This window comes from Lonchura striata, chromosome 8, assembly GCF_050655825.1.
Source record: "Lonchura striata isolate lonStrDom1 chromosome 8, ASM5065582v1, whole genome shotgun sequence".
Lineage (NCBI taxonomy): Eukaryota > Metazoa > Chordata > Aves > Passeriformes > Estrildidae > Lonchura > Lonchura striata.
The window spans coordinates 13,078,340-13,096,028 of NC_140710.1; positions in this window are offsets into that span (position 1 = coordinate 13,078,340).

The window sequence follows — 17,689 nt, forward strand, 5'->3', positions numbered from 1 at the left end:
ACGGGTGTGAAACAACACTTGAACTGGGACTTGGGGAGGAGACTCAGACTGGTTTTTTGTGCCACCACTTTGGTTTCTCTCTTGGAAATTGTCATTCATATCACAAACAATCTTTAAGTCAGTTGCAGCATCTTCTTGAGTTCTTGTTGCTAATGGAGACAGAAATACTATTCTACTCTGGATTTAATACATTTCACGCATAGATTCATCGTGTACTACTTTTCTCATCTGAATTGGAATTTCAACATTTTTGTGACTTTTGACACGTCATCACTCATAATGGGGTCTTACTTACAAGGAATAATGAATGTATTCTTGTGCTGAAGTTGAGGATGTCTTGTTCACAAACACTATTTGTGGTTTTCATACCGCAAAATCAAATGACTTCATGTAAGGGGATGATTATAAATAGTCCTGTCATTCTCTAGCTTCTATCAGTGCTTCTAATAACCTTCAAACCACTCATTATTTCTTTTCTCTCTGTGCCACTGAAGTCACATTCAAATATGCATCTAAATATTTTAGTATAAAGATGACAGCATTAAAGAAAAAAAATATTGGTGACAAATTTTCAGACTCAGGTTTTCATGTGGACCTAAACAAATAGCCTGACTGCAAGAAGTAAAACACTACCTTAAGCTAAATTCCCCTTTTTGGTGTCAACAGTAGGTGCTCTGGGTTCCTTATTCTGGGATCAAGTCTATGTTTATATGTGGGTATGAATGTGTCTGTGTGAGGGCACATGCGTATATACTAGAAGAAATATCTCTGCCCCATGAATATGCCCACTGAGAAACCTAAATTAAACTAGTAGTGCTTTTAAATCAATTCAGGACCAAAATGCCATCCCAAGTCTCAAATTTCTTGTGGAAAGCTCATTTTGCATGACAAAAAATAGGTATCAAAGTGCAGTTTTCATGGGCTAAAGCAGAACATGGGCAAAATTCTCTATAGATGGAAAAGGGAACACACATGGAAAGCCAAATATAAAACTTACAGTACAGGTGAACCCAAGGAATTTATCCTCACTGATGAGCAGAGACAGATCCTTAGCCGGTGTAAATGGCAACAATTGAAATGGGGAATAGCTGAAGTGGGGATTGATGAGGGCCAAGCAGCATGGGAACTGCAGCTCATGGGCACGGGCTCCATGCCTGGTCTGTAGATTTACAAAGCTTGAAGAGTCTTACAGGACATGCAGCTTCCTCCACATTGGTGAGTGCTTATGAGCAGCCCTGTGGTAGCAGAAAGGCACTGTTTATGTAAGATCTCATGAGTGTAAATGAGATTTGCTCTTCCAGCCCCAGGAATTTTTGGAAATATGCTTTGTTTTCCAGCAGGCTTCTGAACATCTGGAAATGCTGGCATTGTAGTATCTCAGCATAAATCATACATGACTGGAGGTGACTTTTAATTCCTAAAACTGGTCCTTTTAAGCATTATTGCACAAGAAAATGAACTCCTTTTCCTTTGCTGTAGGAAGAGAAGGAGCACTTGGTCTCTGGGGAAATCCCTTCCATTTATTTTTCCTAACTTCTGCCCATCAAATGAAGAGATAAAGAGAATTTCTTGGGCTGGTACAAATAAAGGCCAATTTTTGAATCTGTTCTGGTCAGGTAAAATTGCTTCTGCTGCTGCTGCTGTTACCACTTCCATTCTTAATAACTATCTTGTGACCTTCACTCCCCATCAATCTATCCCTGAATAGTTATTCTATTTGCAGTTTTTCCTCTAGCTCCCTTGTCCCTTGAAAGACAGCTGTGAGGTTTTTCAAGCCCTGGCACAGTTTCCACTGCCTGGCTGATCTCCTCACAGGGTCTGCCTCACCCTCCCAAGGCAGCTCACTGGGCTGCTGCACTGGGGCCATGTTTCATACCTGAAGTGCTGTGACGTGCCTGCGTGTCACTGGCAGGGCCACCAAAGACTGCTGCTGCACTGGGGAAAATTCTCTTTTGGTAAATCTCTTTGCACTGCTTATCTTAGCAGACTGTGATAATCTTGTATTACCCTGAGAAAATAAAAATGTTTCAGGTTGCCTGAGGAAACAGTCACAGGTTGGAAATTAATCGTATTTCCAATTTTATTTTGCACTGGTATAAGAAGATGGCTCAAGTTCTTTATCACCCTTTCAAGCACTTGATATTCTATTCTACAAAGAAAATCTAACTGAATAATAAGATCACCTTCAACCACTAAAAACCAGAGAAGGATATGAACAAGATCTGCAGATCAGAAGCCTCATGAGATTTGGAGAAGTTCCAACCACAGGTCCTGCAGCAAGTGCTGCAGTCACTCTTATCTCTCACTCACTCCTGTCAAGCAGAACTGCTTTTCTAATGTCTTAATCCTTTCACTTTTGCTGATTTGTAAATGATGCCAAGCCTGGTGTTTGATAACAGGCACCTAGTAGTTCCCATATTTGCACATCTTAGCACATGTGGAAAGTTGCTTTCCTGCTTCTCACAGGGGATCTCAGCTTGCTTCCACAGAAAACTTAACTCAAAACACAACTAAGAAAAATCCCATCATGTACTAAGATGGCTAATTAGTATTTGGTGTATAGGTACATGCTGACAATGATTAAACAAATTACAAGACATACTGTGCTAAATTGCTAGCTCTTTGTATACTTCTAGTGCAGCTGAGAACCAAAGAAGTTCTGGTTCAAACTCTGAGTGTGTTAAAAAGGTTCTTGTTAAAATCACTTGCAGAGCTGTCCCTGTGTATGCACACACACATCATGCATACATCTGCCTGTGTGTGTGAGATCTGTATTCAGAGACAAACCAATACAAAATTCATTCTCCCAGTCAGAGAGAATGGATAGTGTTGTGCTCTGTTAAACAGTTGCTGTGTTCCTGTTAGACAGCCTCAGTGAGAAAAACAAGTGATTCCTTTTCCCAGAGCTTGTTCTCTGCAGTCTCAAGCTATGAGAAAGGGATCCAAACACACATTCGGATATGTAGGAAACTTTTCTGCCATCAAGACATAACACCATCCATGCTGAACAGATATTAAAAAAAGTAATAATTTTCATTACAAGCTTGTTTAACACACATTTTATATGTAGGTCACTTCAATGGCTAGAGAGGACGAAAGATGGTCTGACAATGCCCTTTCAGGTGCATTTTGATGCTCAGGGCCACTACCCAGGAGCAGTTTTCATTTACTAGAAATACCAGCAAGGGCCCTTTTTCATCTCTCACCTCTTGTAAGACTGGCAGAAGTAATGGATAAAAGTACAAAGGGCAGAGTTACACAGAAAAATAGCTGTCATGTAGTGGAAACAAGGACTAGAAGGAAAATCTGAACCAAAATGGGTCTCTCCTAATTTTACTTATTAGCTTAATTTTACAACAAAGGTTATTTATACCTGTGGTTTTGTCTTCTATGCTATGTTCTGCATTAGAACATATGTGTTAAGTCTGACATTTAGTCTTTTCTGGTGGTAAAATAGTTACATGTATTTTATTTAATAATCATTGGGATATAGTTAATAGATTCCTGCTATCTCAAGTCCATTAATATGCAATCATTAAAGCTAGCTATAACTGAGGACCCATTGTTACTCATATAATGCTAATAAAAACCATAGAGAACCTTTTTAAAAGCTGTCAAACAGGATAAGTCCCATTCATCCACAACTGTCTATAGAAGTAAAGATGATGTTTTCCAGCTTTCAGGTTTATTCCACATTAAAGAAGGGAATTATGTCCCAGGGAAGGAGATTACTGCCAAACTAAAGACAATCAAGTGGTATGGGGGGATGGCTTAAAAGAGTGTCAACACATGTGGAGAGATCTGAAGGCATTCTGTGAGCTGTGTAAAGAGGAAAAAGATCTAACACCTGAAGGAGGCTCTGTGCTCAGGACAGAGGGACTCGTAAAACCACAGGTATAGCAAGATGAACTTGAGTCCCTGAGAATGAATGCCATGCATTGCTAGGAAACTAGGACTCTGCTCTCTTTATTTAATACAAAATTTCAGAAATCTATCAGTGTTTTGAAATACAAAATAAAATTCTTGCAATATTGTAATTAATTTTCTAGTTCCCCCATGACTCAGGAAATCAGGAATTGACCATGTCAAGTGACAGCACTCAAAAATTTACATTTGGTTGGTTTCAAGAAATATGGTGGGGTTAGTTTCATTTAAACTTTTCTGCCTCTCTCTTGTTCTGTCCACTTCAGCTAAAGCAGAATGAAATTTTGATAAAGCTTAAATTAGTTGTCTCTTGCCCTCTGCATTCAACATAAGGTCTGGAAATGCTCTAGGTAAGACAGGCCAAGTTCTCCTCTACATCAGGCTGATTCTACCTGAACCTTTTGGCATGTTCCAGCCTTCTTACCACGGTGAGTCACTGTTCTTCCTCTCACAGAGTGCAGTGCATTCAGCCTAATTTCTGCTTGTTAGACAAGTGCAATGAATGGGCAAGAAAATTACTCGCTCTCAGCTGAATTCCAGATTCCATATTCCCACAGAGAACTTCACAGCATGGGAGGCCAGACTCAACAAATGGTCAGACATTTACAAGCTGGTTCAAACCTTCAAACTTAGAGCGCCCCATATCAGGACTTTAAAAATGTAATAAAAATATAATTTAATTTGAATGTCCATTATTTTTCTATTAGCAAAACTATAATGTATCATGTCTTATGGCAAATTTAGAAAATTGAACCAAACCAATGTCTGTATGGGGAAATATAATACAGAACAAGCTGACTGAGTAATTAAGTGAAAAACTGAGCTCATCCTTGAGAAACTATGAAGTGCAAAGCTTGTAAGAATTATTATGATATCACAGTTTTTTGACCATGAATGGATCTAGTTGCTCTAATAAATTGTGTATGTTTTGTTTGTTTGCATATTTTGTATCCACTGTAAATTCCATGCCAGGACCATCCAGAGTGTTGGTCCAAGAGCTCCTCCCTTGGCGATGCTGCAAGGGCAGTTGGGCTGCGAGCTGCTCCTTTGGGATCAGCTGTTCGGTTCAGCTGAGGTGGTGCAGCTGAGAACAGTGAAAGAAAGGGGTTGAGTAAGTGGGTAGGATGTATTTTATTAGCGGTCACAATCTCCTGAATTGGTCCCATTAGTGAACAGGTCATGATTACTGGGCAATGTGCCAGCTTCCCCCAGTGCTGAGTGGCAATTGGCAGCTCTGCAGGCTCTCAAAGTTGGCTCAGAGAGGACTGCATGATACTACTCTAATTTGCAATATGAACAAAAAAGTAATCTCTCTTATTGACAAAGAAAGCCCAAAAATAATTGTTATGTACAAAAATACATAATCTGCTTTCTGAACTAGTGGCATGACCCACAACTCAGAGGTGCACCCAGTGTACTCTCTTCTAGGGGCTTCCCTTCTCCTGAGCACTTTCCCAAAAGCACTGTCCCAATGGGAACAGGACAGATAGCAGCTTGCGGGAGAGACACATGAAAGCAATTGACTGATAAATGCATCAAAAAACTCAGACCAGAAAACTCTGATAGTTTGGATACATCCAACCAAACTACATTATCCATCAGTACCACATCTGCAAGAAAGGCAAATGTAAATTTTGGGAACCTATGTGCCATTGTTTTCCATCACTGACTTACTAATTGTGTTTTAATGGTATTTCCTCAGCAAAATCACCAAAAGTAGATCAATTTTAGAATGGTAGCTTCTGAACATCTGTGTATTGCAAACAAAATCTGACCATTAGGGAACTACATTTTCTTTGTATTTACTGAGAAAATAATGACAACTCAGGCCAAGAATCAATTAAATTGAAGATATTTTTCCATATTCTTATTTTATGGGACAAGAACAGGTGTTTTATAATTTACATAAATTATACAAATTCTAAAGCATTTACAATATCAGAACACTTAGCAAGGGAGATAAATGAAGAGGTACATCAGTTGATGATGTTTTGTATTCCAACCAGTGCCTCTTTGTACTTCTGTAGTTATAGGACTGCGAGGGTTTTTTGTTATATATCCTATTTTCATGGATTCATAAAGCAACCCAGAAAAAAATTCTGATCTGCATTCAGCAGGCTAAGATTTTAAACTGAGACTGTTTTTTTTTTTTTATTAGGTTATGGGAAAAATGTCAGTTTAATTGTGCCTAAGTTATGTAAGTATAAAAAAGGAATGTATTATTTTCAGACACTATTTTATGCTCAAAACCAATGTGTTTTTTTAAGGGGAAACTTTACAAGCAGTTAGTCTGAATTGTGGACTAGTCCATTTGGGAAACTTGGAAAAAGAAATGTAGACATGTTAAACTTCTTACCTCTTTATAATGAAGTTAGATACATAGGTACACTATTCTTTCAGCCACTTTTTTTTCAGTATGCAGTGCCTTGCTGTGCCATCATTTATGTGAAGCAGCTCTCCATTTTATTCCTTTTACATGTTTCATGAGTATGGTTTGAATCTGTTATACTATTTACATTAAATTCATAATCTAACTTTCCACAAACCTTACACATTCCTAAAGAGGTTGGCAGATATGGCAAGGGAATGATCAAATTTATCAAGAAAAAAACGCTGCAGATTGTGCAATGTACATTCTATACTAAAGGAAAGTAGTCAGTAGGTGACCAGAAAATGCATATACCTTTATTCCTAAGAGCTGTTGAAGTGACAGCTCTATCTTTCCTAAGAGCTGCTGAAGTGACAGGCTTTAGAGGCAAAGCTCTTTACCCCATGATAGACTTATAGTATTCATGGAAGACCTGAACTATGCCATGGAATCCTGCTAGATTTTGTCAATTTATTTCCATGTGTATTGGTTTAGGAAGCAGAATGTTTCCTAAAGTGGACAGAACTGCCAGATCCAAAATTGCTGCTCAAAAATTCCTTACAGAGCTGGAGGCTGCTGTATGTTGTAGTGTTTTACATACAATAATACTAAATAAGTTAGAAACATGATATGTGACAATTTTGGGTAGATGCACTGAAACAATACTATTGTAAAGAAACTTCACATAGATTGAATATCAAGTTTGGTATGTCAGGATACTTCCTTCTCATAGGAGATTCCTCCAGCAGGAAGGAAACCTAACCCCTGTAGTTTATCTTAACAAAAGTCTGGCAGTTTATTATTCAAAACTCTTGGTTCAAAGAAAAAAAATTGAGGTTCCAGGTCGATCAGTGCTTTCACCCGTTTCAGTGAGATCATGTAAGGTCTTTCATTTCTGTGGGTGTAATGTACATGGAACTGATGCACACGTGAAGTTTTGCACATAAATCACAATGCAAGGTCTTTACACTACCCATTCACACTGCCAAAATTTCCTAGTAAAAAATTCCATAACTCATTTCGTAAATTTACAAGTTAATGAAATGTCAGCAATTTCAACCTTTCCTGTTGAATCCTAGACCTTAATGTGAAATAAAAGTGCAAATTACAATTACCAAGAATATCACCATAAAAATTCTCAAGAAATTATCAAGCTCTGTTCTTTTTCTCCTGTATTGCTCCCTTTTTGCCTTTTGTATAAATATTCACACAACAATGATGTGGAGATTAAAAGAACCAGCTGCCTATGAACAAACATTTGTATTTGGAGGTCAGAGAGCAAACCAGGCAAATGAGTGTTAAAATTGATCTGACTGTTCATGGGCAAATCTTAAAAAATTGCTGCTATCAAATGTTTTTTCAGCAGTTCTGTGTGAACTGTGCTCAACCCACTCGTGCCAAAGACACAACATGCCAAAAAGAAAGGCTCCCAGGTGAATGTCCAGTTCAATCATTGGATAATTGAAGGACATTTATTAATAAGAATTAATTAATAAGACACGATTCCACAAAAATATGGACATTTTCTGGAGTATAATAGAATGTATGTAGAGCAATGGGGCTAAGAAATGCAGAGCTTTTCTGCAGGTCCTAATGGCATTCTAATGGAGATTTCCTTGATTCCCTGACAGCACATAGCTGACTTAGCAAATCCCTAATTGCAGACCCTGAAGGCAAACTGTACTTTTCAGCTTTCTGTACTGGATATATATGTGCATTTATAATTTAGTGATTCCCTCAGGATTTTAAAAAAGGGTAAGAGTAAATGTCATCTGAATACCAAAGGCAATAAAGGAACTAGTTGGGTCCAGTGGCATTCAGTTCTCCTCATGATCCCCACACTCAATTTTATATTTTTAAGCTGAGATGAACTTTAATTCCTATTGCATTCTGTAATGTATTGTTGTGAAAATGTTGTGTTGTTGCATAGGACTCTGAAGTCTACTGGAAAATTATTTTATTGTTCATCTCTAAAATTCCAGAGGCAAGGAAGACCATCATCGTCCTTTCATTATCCATTTTTCTGTAGTTTTCCACTTAGCATTAATTTTCTAGGTTCTGCCCTAAGTTCTCTTTTAGTTCTCTTAGAGTTTTCTTATTTTTCTATTTGCTTCTCTGTCCATCATATCCACCCAGTGCCATGTGCAATCCCTGACAGTCTGTCTTTGGTGTCAACAGTAAAAGTCTTCAAGTATCCTGCATCTTTAGGAAAATAGGGATGTCTTTTCAAGGTTCTTTTGTGTTTGAAATTATTTCAGTGGGGATTAATTTTAAGAATAAGTATGCTATGTCCCAAAGTATATCTAGATACTAAAAGTTTCAAGAAAATATTTACCAAACATTGCAAATGAGGATTATGGAAGAATTCAGGGAGTGTTATCTCTGTGGTTGGGAAACCATACACATTACTGTAGCTTGTCCCAAACTTATATTTGTAAAAGTCTCCTGCAGCATTTTATGTACCATAGTACATTTCAGATGCAGCACTTATTTCATTTCCCCGTGCTTGGCAGGCCAGATGCCTTGGTTATGATGAGCCCACCAGGGTATGGCTCATCCCTGGTGATGAGGGAGATGTAAAAAATGACATGCTAATCCTTACCTCTTTGAACATAAACTTGTAGCCATTTTAAAGCCTGTTATTTTGGACTTTCCAGAGCTGAATGTGAGTACTGGAAATTAACTTTTTCTCAGTGCTATAGGGGTCATTTGAAAATCTGTGGCTCATGAAACTATGAGCTTAGAGGCCATGTGGAAAAAAAATCTTTGTTTGATTGGAATACTCATGATTGAAAACCACAGGTGTAACCAGGGTGAAGGAGAAAATATCAATATAATTCTTGGATAGCTTCCTTAAAATATTTTATAATTTTTAGATTTATTTATTGTTAGATTTTTAGAATAGTAGCAGCTGTCCAAAATATTCCTGACACTGGGAAATTAGAATAGGTCTTACAGATCTTAAAAATATATGCAGATTATCATCTGATAACTGGGGGACACATTCCTAACACTAATGGTTTGAAAATGAAAAAGAAAGAGTGAGGAGTAGTTCAGTACTTGGAACTCATCAGTCCTGCCTTGGACAAAGACCTACAACATAACACAGGAAAAATCACTTCACCTTTATCTTCTCTGAGTCCTTACTCCTCATGTCTTCACTGCTGATACGATTTTCTAGAGAATTCTTTGGTTTTTTTATGTGCTTCTTCATATTTTTATATATTTTTTATTAATGTATAAAAATATAGTGGCACTGAAGAAAGTGTGCAGGGGCCTGCATTTGTAGGATCCTATGTGTCCTCTCTTTCACTAAGGACTTTTCATTAAGTCTATAAATATGTAAGAATAGCTTTTCTGGACAGTAGACTATCATACTAGATTATTCAGTAGAATATCTGGTCAAAAAGGCCTGTCAGGAGCCTATTTAATATATCAGATATTCTGAGAAATAAAAAAGAGTACTTTAAAATTATTTTTGTATTCTCTGGATGGAGAAACAATTAAGGCACTTATTAAGACTGAAAATTCCCTTTGCTATAGCTCAAATAATGATAATATTGACATGCAGTCTTTAACCTACAAACACTCATGTGATTACCTATATTTTGTATCATGGGGGTTTAGACGGGTAATGGATTTCATTGAGCTTGAAGGTTACCTCTGTTTTAGTTGTCAGTGGATTTTCAATATTGTCCTCGTGAGGGTGCCTACATTAAATAGTCAGTGACACCTCTTGGACTGTTTCACGTGCTCCTATACTGTGCATCAGTAGATAACAAGCAACTACACAAAGGCTTATATAAAAAAAACTAGTAAGAAATATTCTGCTCCTCTAAACTCCTACAAAGCCACTTCAGCAAGTCTCTATGGTTAATTTGGACTGGGATGTGTGTGGATATTCACACCATTTCCCTAGGTTTAGGTAATTTTAAAGTCTTTTCGTGACACAGGAAAGAAAAGTAAGGGATAAAAAGTAAATGTGTCCTCAAAGGGACTATATTTTGGTAAACAACTAAAATTATGACATTTTGAGATCTTTGTTAGGTCTTACAGCTATCTAGGCTTTATGATACCATACTGAGTACTCAATTCAATTTTATTGTTTCTCTTTATGAAACATGGTTTGTATGATGTGTGAAAAATAGGAATATAGGACTGGATCCAAGTACTATGTCACCCAGAATAGAGCAGTGGCCAAGAGCAGAAGCAGAGGAAAGTACGGGTTAGAAAATATGTCACAGGCTAATTTGGCACCCTTATAGATATTTTCTTGATTTCTAATAATTGTTTTCTATTTTACAGAATTCATTCACTAATTATAGTCATCATATTTGTGTTACCAGTTAGTTTTTTTTATGTTTCTCTGCACAAGCATTATATAACACCCCAGATATTTACTTTAACTTTGTGGACATGCTCCTGGGCTATACCTGGATTTCTTTGCTTTTACTTTTTTCTTTTCTTGACATACATTGTTCATGCCTGTGTAAAGTCATATAGAAACTGCAAAACCAGGAACCTCCATCCCTTCCAAAATCACTAGATATCATAGGCCTTCACAATATTTCACTACAAAAAATCTTTGTGGAGAAAATTTGCTTTCTACATAACTTTAAAAGACTAATACAAGTCAAACTCAGTGTTTTTCTACAGCAATGTTAATGTCTTTCCAAATTCTTTTCTGCATTACCATGGAAACCCTCCTTTCTAACTGCATTTGAAACGTGAAGAGCACATGTTCATTTTAGTACAGGCACATTTTCTTCAAATTCCACACTGCCACTGGGATCATCAGGGCAAAACCCATGAGACTTTGGAAGCTCAAGGATGCTACTTCTCAGCAGATATATAAGCAAGTGGAGGTGGAATGTGGGAACAAACAAAATTAGTCATCCAATCTACTCCTCCACACAGAGTATTAGTAAATAGAGTTGTGTGGATAACTGATTTTTTGACTTTGTTGGCTGAGTTGGACATATAGAACAAAATATTTTTCTAGATTTCTCTTTGAAACAAAAAGGGAAAATGATTTGAGTGTAATATCTTTTTTAATTTAAGGCTTTTAGTAAAAATTTTATCTTCTCATAAAATACTCTTCCAAAACAAAACGTAAATTTTTTGACTAATTACTAGTTTTAGTTGAAACTACTAAATGACTTTGACATAAATTTCTTAAATAGTGTGGGCTAGGATAAATCTAAATTATTCATTGAGTAAAACCACTGATCAAATACTCCCCACTCTAACATAAAATCTGAAACTTTCTAATTGCTTTCTTCCTTCAGCTACATGCAGTGTAAAAGAGTGTTAATGAAGATGTTTGATATGGTGGAAACACAAACTTCATCACATTAATGTGCTGTATTTTACTTTTACAATACACTGTTGTTGCTAGGCAGGTGCAATTTGCCAGTATGAGTCAGCTATTACTAATTATTGCTTAAGAACCCATCCTCTCTTTGACCTTGTGCACATCATGTCAGTTATTCACACCTATAGGAACACATCTTTCATTATGAGATTTCCTGCCTGAACTCTGTAAAAGGTTAGATTTACATAAAGCATCTATTCATTCTTTAAGGAACTCTTATCAAACAAGTTTCCCCATGAACTTTATGCAGTCATACATACAATGTTGCATCTCTCTTTTATCCCCAAAGAAATGTTTTCTATCAAATTTTATTTAAGTTGGGGAGATGATGAAAGTAAATAGGTGTGACTGCCCACTGTAGTAGAGAGATAGGATATAGATATAAAAATATATTCATCAGCTGATGTACAATAATACTCTCAAAAACAACATTATTTACAGCTGGGTGTCAAAACCACTTTAGAATAATTTTATATATCCTACCCTAAATTTCAGATTGATTGTCAATGTTACTATTATTCTTGTTGGTTTTGTTATTGCTATTATTTTATGAGGCCCTAAAGACACCAAATGAACATTTTGAGTTAGATTTGTTACAAATGGAAGTATCTGTCTCAAGAGCTCACAGTCTGAAGAATCTCAGAGTGATTTAGAATAATATGAGGTTTAAAAACTAGATAGGATACAGAATTAAAAATGCCATAGTGGAGGAAAAGTTATTTTTCTAAGAAGCGTTATGTTTCCTTGACAAAGGATTTATATTTGGTTTTGGCTAATTTTTTTTCTCTCAATTTTTGGGAACAGTAAATAAAATTCACTATAATCTCATTGCCACAAAATAAATATTAATTACTTACATAACACTGACTCTTTCCACTCTGCTAATGATTTTCACTAGAATATTTCAGGACTTTCTTTGGTTGAAGAACATTATTTAAAAATAAAGCAAAATCTGGTTAACATTTTAATGTAGATATACTTTCAGGAATTTCAATTCTTTGTTAAGACATTTTGCATTATTGCAGCTACTGAGGGTTTAGTCTTGAAAGTTTTGATATTTGCAATTTTGATGGCAGTGCTTCAAAATGAGCAAGATTTTAAAGTCCAATCTTATTTCAAGCACAAAGAAACCAAAGGCTCTCTAGTTTGGAAATTCCATACCTGTACATAGTAATGTGAGCTGATGGAAAAAGTGAAGGAGAAAATTTAACAGAGCTGAAAGATGTTGTTCTAGCTTTTGCAAAACAGACCATGCACAGATTAATTATACAAATAAATGTACTTTTTATGCAAAACCGAAGCTGTTTAGGCAACCTTAACATTGGAGAATAAGCCTTGGCAACTTCAGCAAAGAGATTCCACCATGTCATTCTGCTTACAAGTGATCTTGTGCTAACAGCACACCATGGCTCACTCCCATGTAAGCAGTTGCTCTTTTGTATGCAAATTCTTGAAACTGTTTTACATGTGGGGAAACTCAGTCATTTATTTTAAAGAGAGTTTAAGGAGACCAGTTCTGGGAAGTAATGGGAAGCTTGCTTATTGGGATTCTGATTGATATGATTTCAACACTTTGGCTTTCCTCATCAGCAAATGTTTATCTGATTAAATCATTAAACATAAAATAAGTTTAAAAATGAGTTAATTTCAGCACATTTGTTTGAAAGTTTGGACTATGTAAAATAGAAGAGTAAATATTTATTTGGAGTACTAAAGAGAGTGCTTCAAAAAAATTCATGTATATTTTGCAACATAATTTTCAAACAGCTTTATTAAATGGATCTATGTTGATTTATGTAAGGCAAGATGCTGAATTGCTGTCTTTCATCCATCTTTTTAGAAACTTCTTAAGAGAAAAGAAAACAAAGAAACAATTAGATGTTTTCTTATTATAGTATTGTGCTACTATTATAATAGATATTCTTGACAAGCCTAACTTGTTATTATTGCTTTCTATTATTACTTTCTATCATCAGCTGCCACTAACTTTCTGAAACAGTTCCTCTTTCAGCTGAAATTTCTCATGCTTTTTCTTAATCTCAGAGGTGGATTGCTTTGTAAATTTTATAAAATTACTTTTGGCTGTTTTTCTGAAATACCTAAACATGAAAAATTAGTATGTTTTACCAGTTATTGTAATTTTTCTTTATAACCTAAGTTCTTCTGGACAGGGATTTTATCTTTAGTATATTTTATTGCAAAAGAAGCTAGATTACAGCAATGATACTATATAAATAAAAGCTAACTAATTTTTCACAAGCTTTCTTTAATGATAATGGTAAGTCAAGCATATTTCTGTTTTACACTTCAGGGGCTATGGATTTTTAAAAGTGTTTGTTTGTTTACAAAATTCTCTGTTATATGCAAGTAAGAAAAATGGCCCAGTTTCTTGGCTGAAAAGTGCTCCATGAAACTCAGTGTGGAATAAGACTCACTACGTTTAAGAACTTGCTATTTTTATTCTCCCTGGGTCAAGGCTGTTCTCATATGTTCAATTACCTGTCGTTTCTGGTGATAACTGTGGATTCATAGTGTGAATGGATTTCTTTTAAGTGCTGGAACTTCAGCTATGAGGTGGCTTAAACCATGTGTTTGGACTTTCCTGGATTTATAGCAGATGAATCTTGTCATGTACATGATTTGTCCTCAGCAAGCGTTACTCAGGAATCTCATACCTTCCCTCCATTCATGTCTTTCAGCAGTGGGACAGCTTTTGTAGTCAGAAACTTTCCATGCTCCTAAATTTGTCCTCCTGAAGCACTTTTTGCAGCCATAGTTTTACCTGTCCTGTATTGCTTAATTCCTTTCTGTGATCTACCTCACTATGACTTTTCCATAACTCTCAGCTTTTTCTTCTCTGTCGTTACTTGGCTCTCTGAAACACGACTTGAGGTTTTCCAAGCCACTTCCTTTCCCATCCTCACTTTGTTTGTCTCTTCCCTTCTGAGCTTCTTTTACTAATAATGCCTCCTTTGCAAATAGTAGTTTCTTTTTCTTGCAGTTTAATTCATTTGCTACTCCTAGGAGGTTGTTATATAATTTTTGTGATTCCTAGAAACTGTTTAATACAAGTATGGACAGTAGAAACACATTTATTTTTCTGCCAAGGTTATCTGCTTCATATGCAAGATGAGATCCATTTATTTTCTGGAGAAATATCAGCTGTCTCCTAGTAACTGCTTGTGCTTTCCTCCAAAAGGGAAGGTTAAAATCTGTATGTAGAAAAGTCAATGGTGTTTCTCCACTGATACATTGTATGCCTTCCTTATTTTTGCTTTTCTTTAATTCCATTTTTTTCCCCATATATCCACAATCGCTTGATGTGTCCGTTATCTTTTTTAATCACTGGCAAATTTCAGTCATGTTAAGAAAATAAATGAGAACCAAAACTAAATACTTACAACTTCTATAAAAGTAAATAAACAAAACTGGGAATGAAGTCTGCATTTCTTTGCCTGAGTGAAAAGGCTGAAGTAGAAGATACATGTAGAGAGAAATCTCTTGCAAAGTCTGCTTTGGACAATAAGCTTAAATGTGAGCTCTCTCTTTGACATCATTATCAGCCTTAAAATTCAAAGACTAGTAAACATTGAGTCCCATACCCATAGATCTTTCTAGATTTTTTTCAAATGTATTTGAAACATTTCAAGATCTGCTCCTGCAACTTTAGCAATGGGAACTTAGGGGTACAGTTTGCGTGGGACACCACTCTGTTTGTGCATAGACATGTGAATTAGAGCTCAGACAGTAGGTGAAAATTTCCTCTCCAGATGATATTGAGGAGAATTTCAAGTGTGGAAGTCAAGAAATTCATCACGTGGACTGCTATATTCCATTTGAGTTGAATGCTGTGAATGCAACAGAACATTAAAAAAGAACTGATCATCACATGTGGATGTGCATGTAAGTTTCCCTGGAAGAGTATTCTTCATAATATGAGGTTGCTCAGGATCCAGTTACTTTAATGTCTCTTATCCTCACTTTTCATGCAAAACACCTGCTAATAACACAGCAGTAATATCACTCTCAAGGACACCGTTGTATTAAGGGTGAAGAACATGTATATATTTATGAGATGTAGACACCTTTTCATGTGATAGTGCTCCACCAGGGCTATATTCATCTCTATTAGCTTTGAAGGCTAATTCAGTAGTAATTTTTTCACTAATATGACTACTTCAAAGGAACCAGAAGTAGATATTTTTAAGGCACAGATTTTTAGAGTAATTTAAGCACCTGTGTGGCATCATTAAAAACATTGTAAATCCCAATTTTTACATAATTAATTAATATCTAAGTGTATTTGATGCAATATTTTTTATGTTGTCAGGCTGCATTGCTGTTGAATACCACTTTTCACATCTCTTATTACAGAAATATGGATCAGACTTTGAGGGTTTACAAATGTGAGAAGTACAATATGGTTAGGGTGGAATAGCTATTCAGCAAACAATGTCCTTTTTTACATTTTTGCATGGAGATTAGAAGCATATTACCCTAATCCACAAAAAGACACCTTTGTCTTGGAATAATAAGGTCTAAATAAGGCATTATTGTTATCACAGTCTAAATTTATACTGTGATGGTTTTATATTAACTTTCTTAGTTTCCTTATGTATGCAAGCCCTCTATGGGAACACACTTGTGAAAACATAACTGCCTCTTTTTATAGACAACAGCAAAACTGTGATTTGTGGAAATTAATTTAAATTAAAAATATTTGGAAGTATGTTTAAAAACTATATAAAAATAGATTTTAAATAGTATGCATTACAATTAACACTTTTAAAATATAAGCAATGAATGACCAATGATATTATAATAATTAAAGCTAATATTACTGAAGAGAAGCAAAGCGAGAAAAAGAAATCCTTTCTTTTTCTTATTTTTTAAGTGTTTTGTGACTGACAAGAAACACCAGTGTTTGTGTGGGATTTCTGAAACAGATTTCCAGCTGGAATCTGCAATTTAGGCTCTTGTTTCTGCTTTGAGACATTTTCTTTCACTGCCCCTCACCTAAATTCCTGCCCTTCCTTCCACCACTTATTTACTATGACCTGGATTTTAATAGCAACACAACTATGACTAGACTGTTTTCAGATTACCTGAAACTGAGATCATGTCTAGTACCTAATAAATCCTCCCTCTCATTGCTAATATTGGGCTTTAGAACATCTTAGTCAAAATACATAAAGGTTAAAAGCATACAGACCTTTCCATCAAGGTTCATTACAAGAAAAGTCTTTGGCTTCTGAGTCTGTGAGCTGTTTGGCTTTCCTGTTCTTGAAGAACAGCCCAGAGCAGGGAGGAACTGAAGCAATGGGCTGAAGCAGAGCTGGGAGCTTTGGTGCTGAAGGGCAAATGAACACGGTAAAACTAAAGGGCACTGTGATAGGATGAGACATCAGCACTTCAGTGAATTAAACCATCACATATATGGGATTTCCCATTATTTCTGAGTGGAGGAACTTTTTCCAAAGGCATGTAAACAGTGTTTCAGAGATGGATGCTATCAATGAAGCCTAATTAAATGTAAATGCACAGCATAACTTAAGGTAGGCATACTGGATGAATTTCAGACATTTGTAAGACAGGAGTAAAGAGGCACCTATGCAAAATATTACCTGAAATCTTTCAGCAGTAGATTCTGCACAGAATGTTTCATACACATCTGTGGATCTTCAAATGTTAACCAAAAGTTCCCCACTAGACATGCTGGGGCAGGAATGACATGCATTGTCTTGATTCCTATTGTTGTAATTCTATACAGATGTTTCCACATAATTACATTGTCCTACTGTTGTTTTCATATTTTGAATGTTAATTTCTATGCTCCATTTTTTTAGTGAATATGATCTACTCTGAACTTGTATAGGCTCATGAGGTAGGGACCATTAAGACTTAGTTTTATAAATCAATCCTAAAAAACACATTAAATATATCAGGGCAAAAAGCCCCTTTTTGTGTGCATTCTCTCAAGTTATTTTACATCTGTGGATGTTTGAATGCTGATGGGAGTGAGT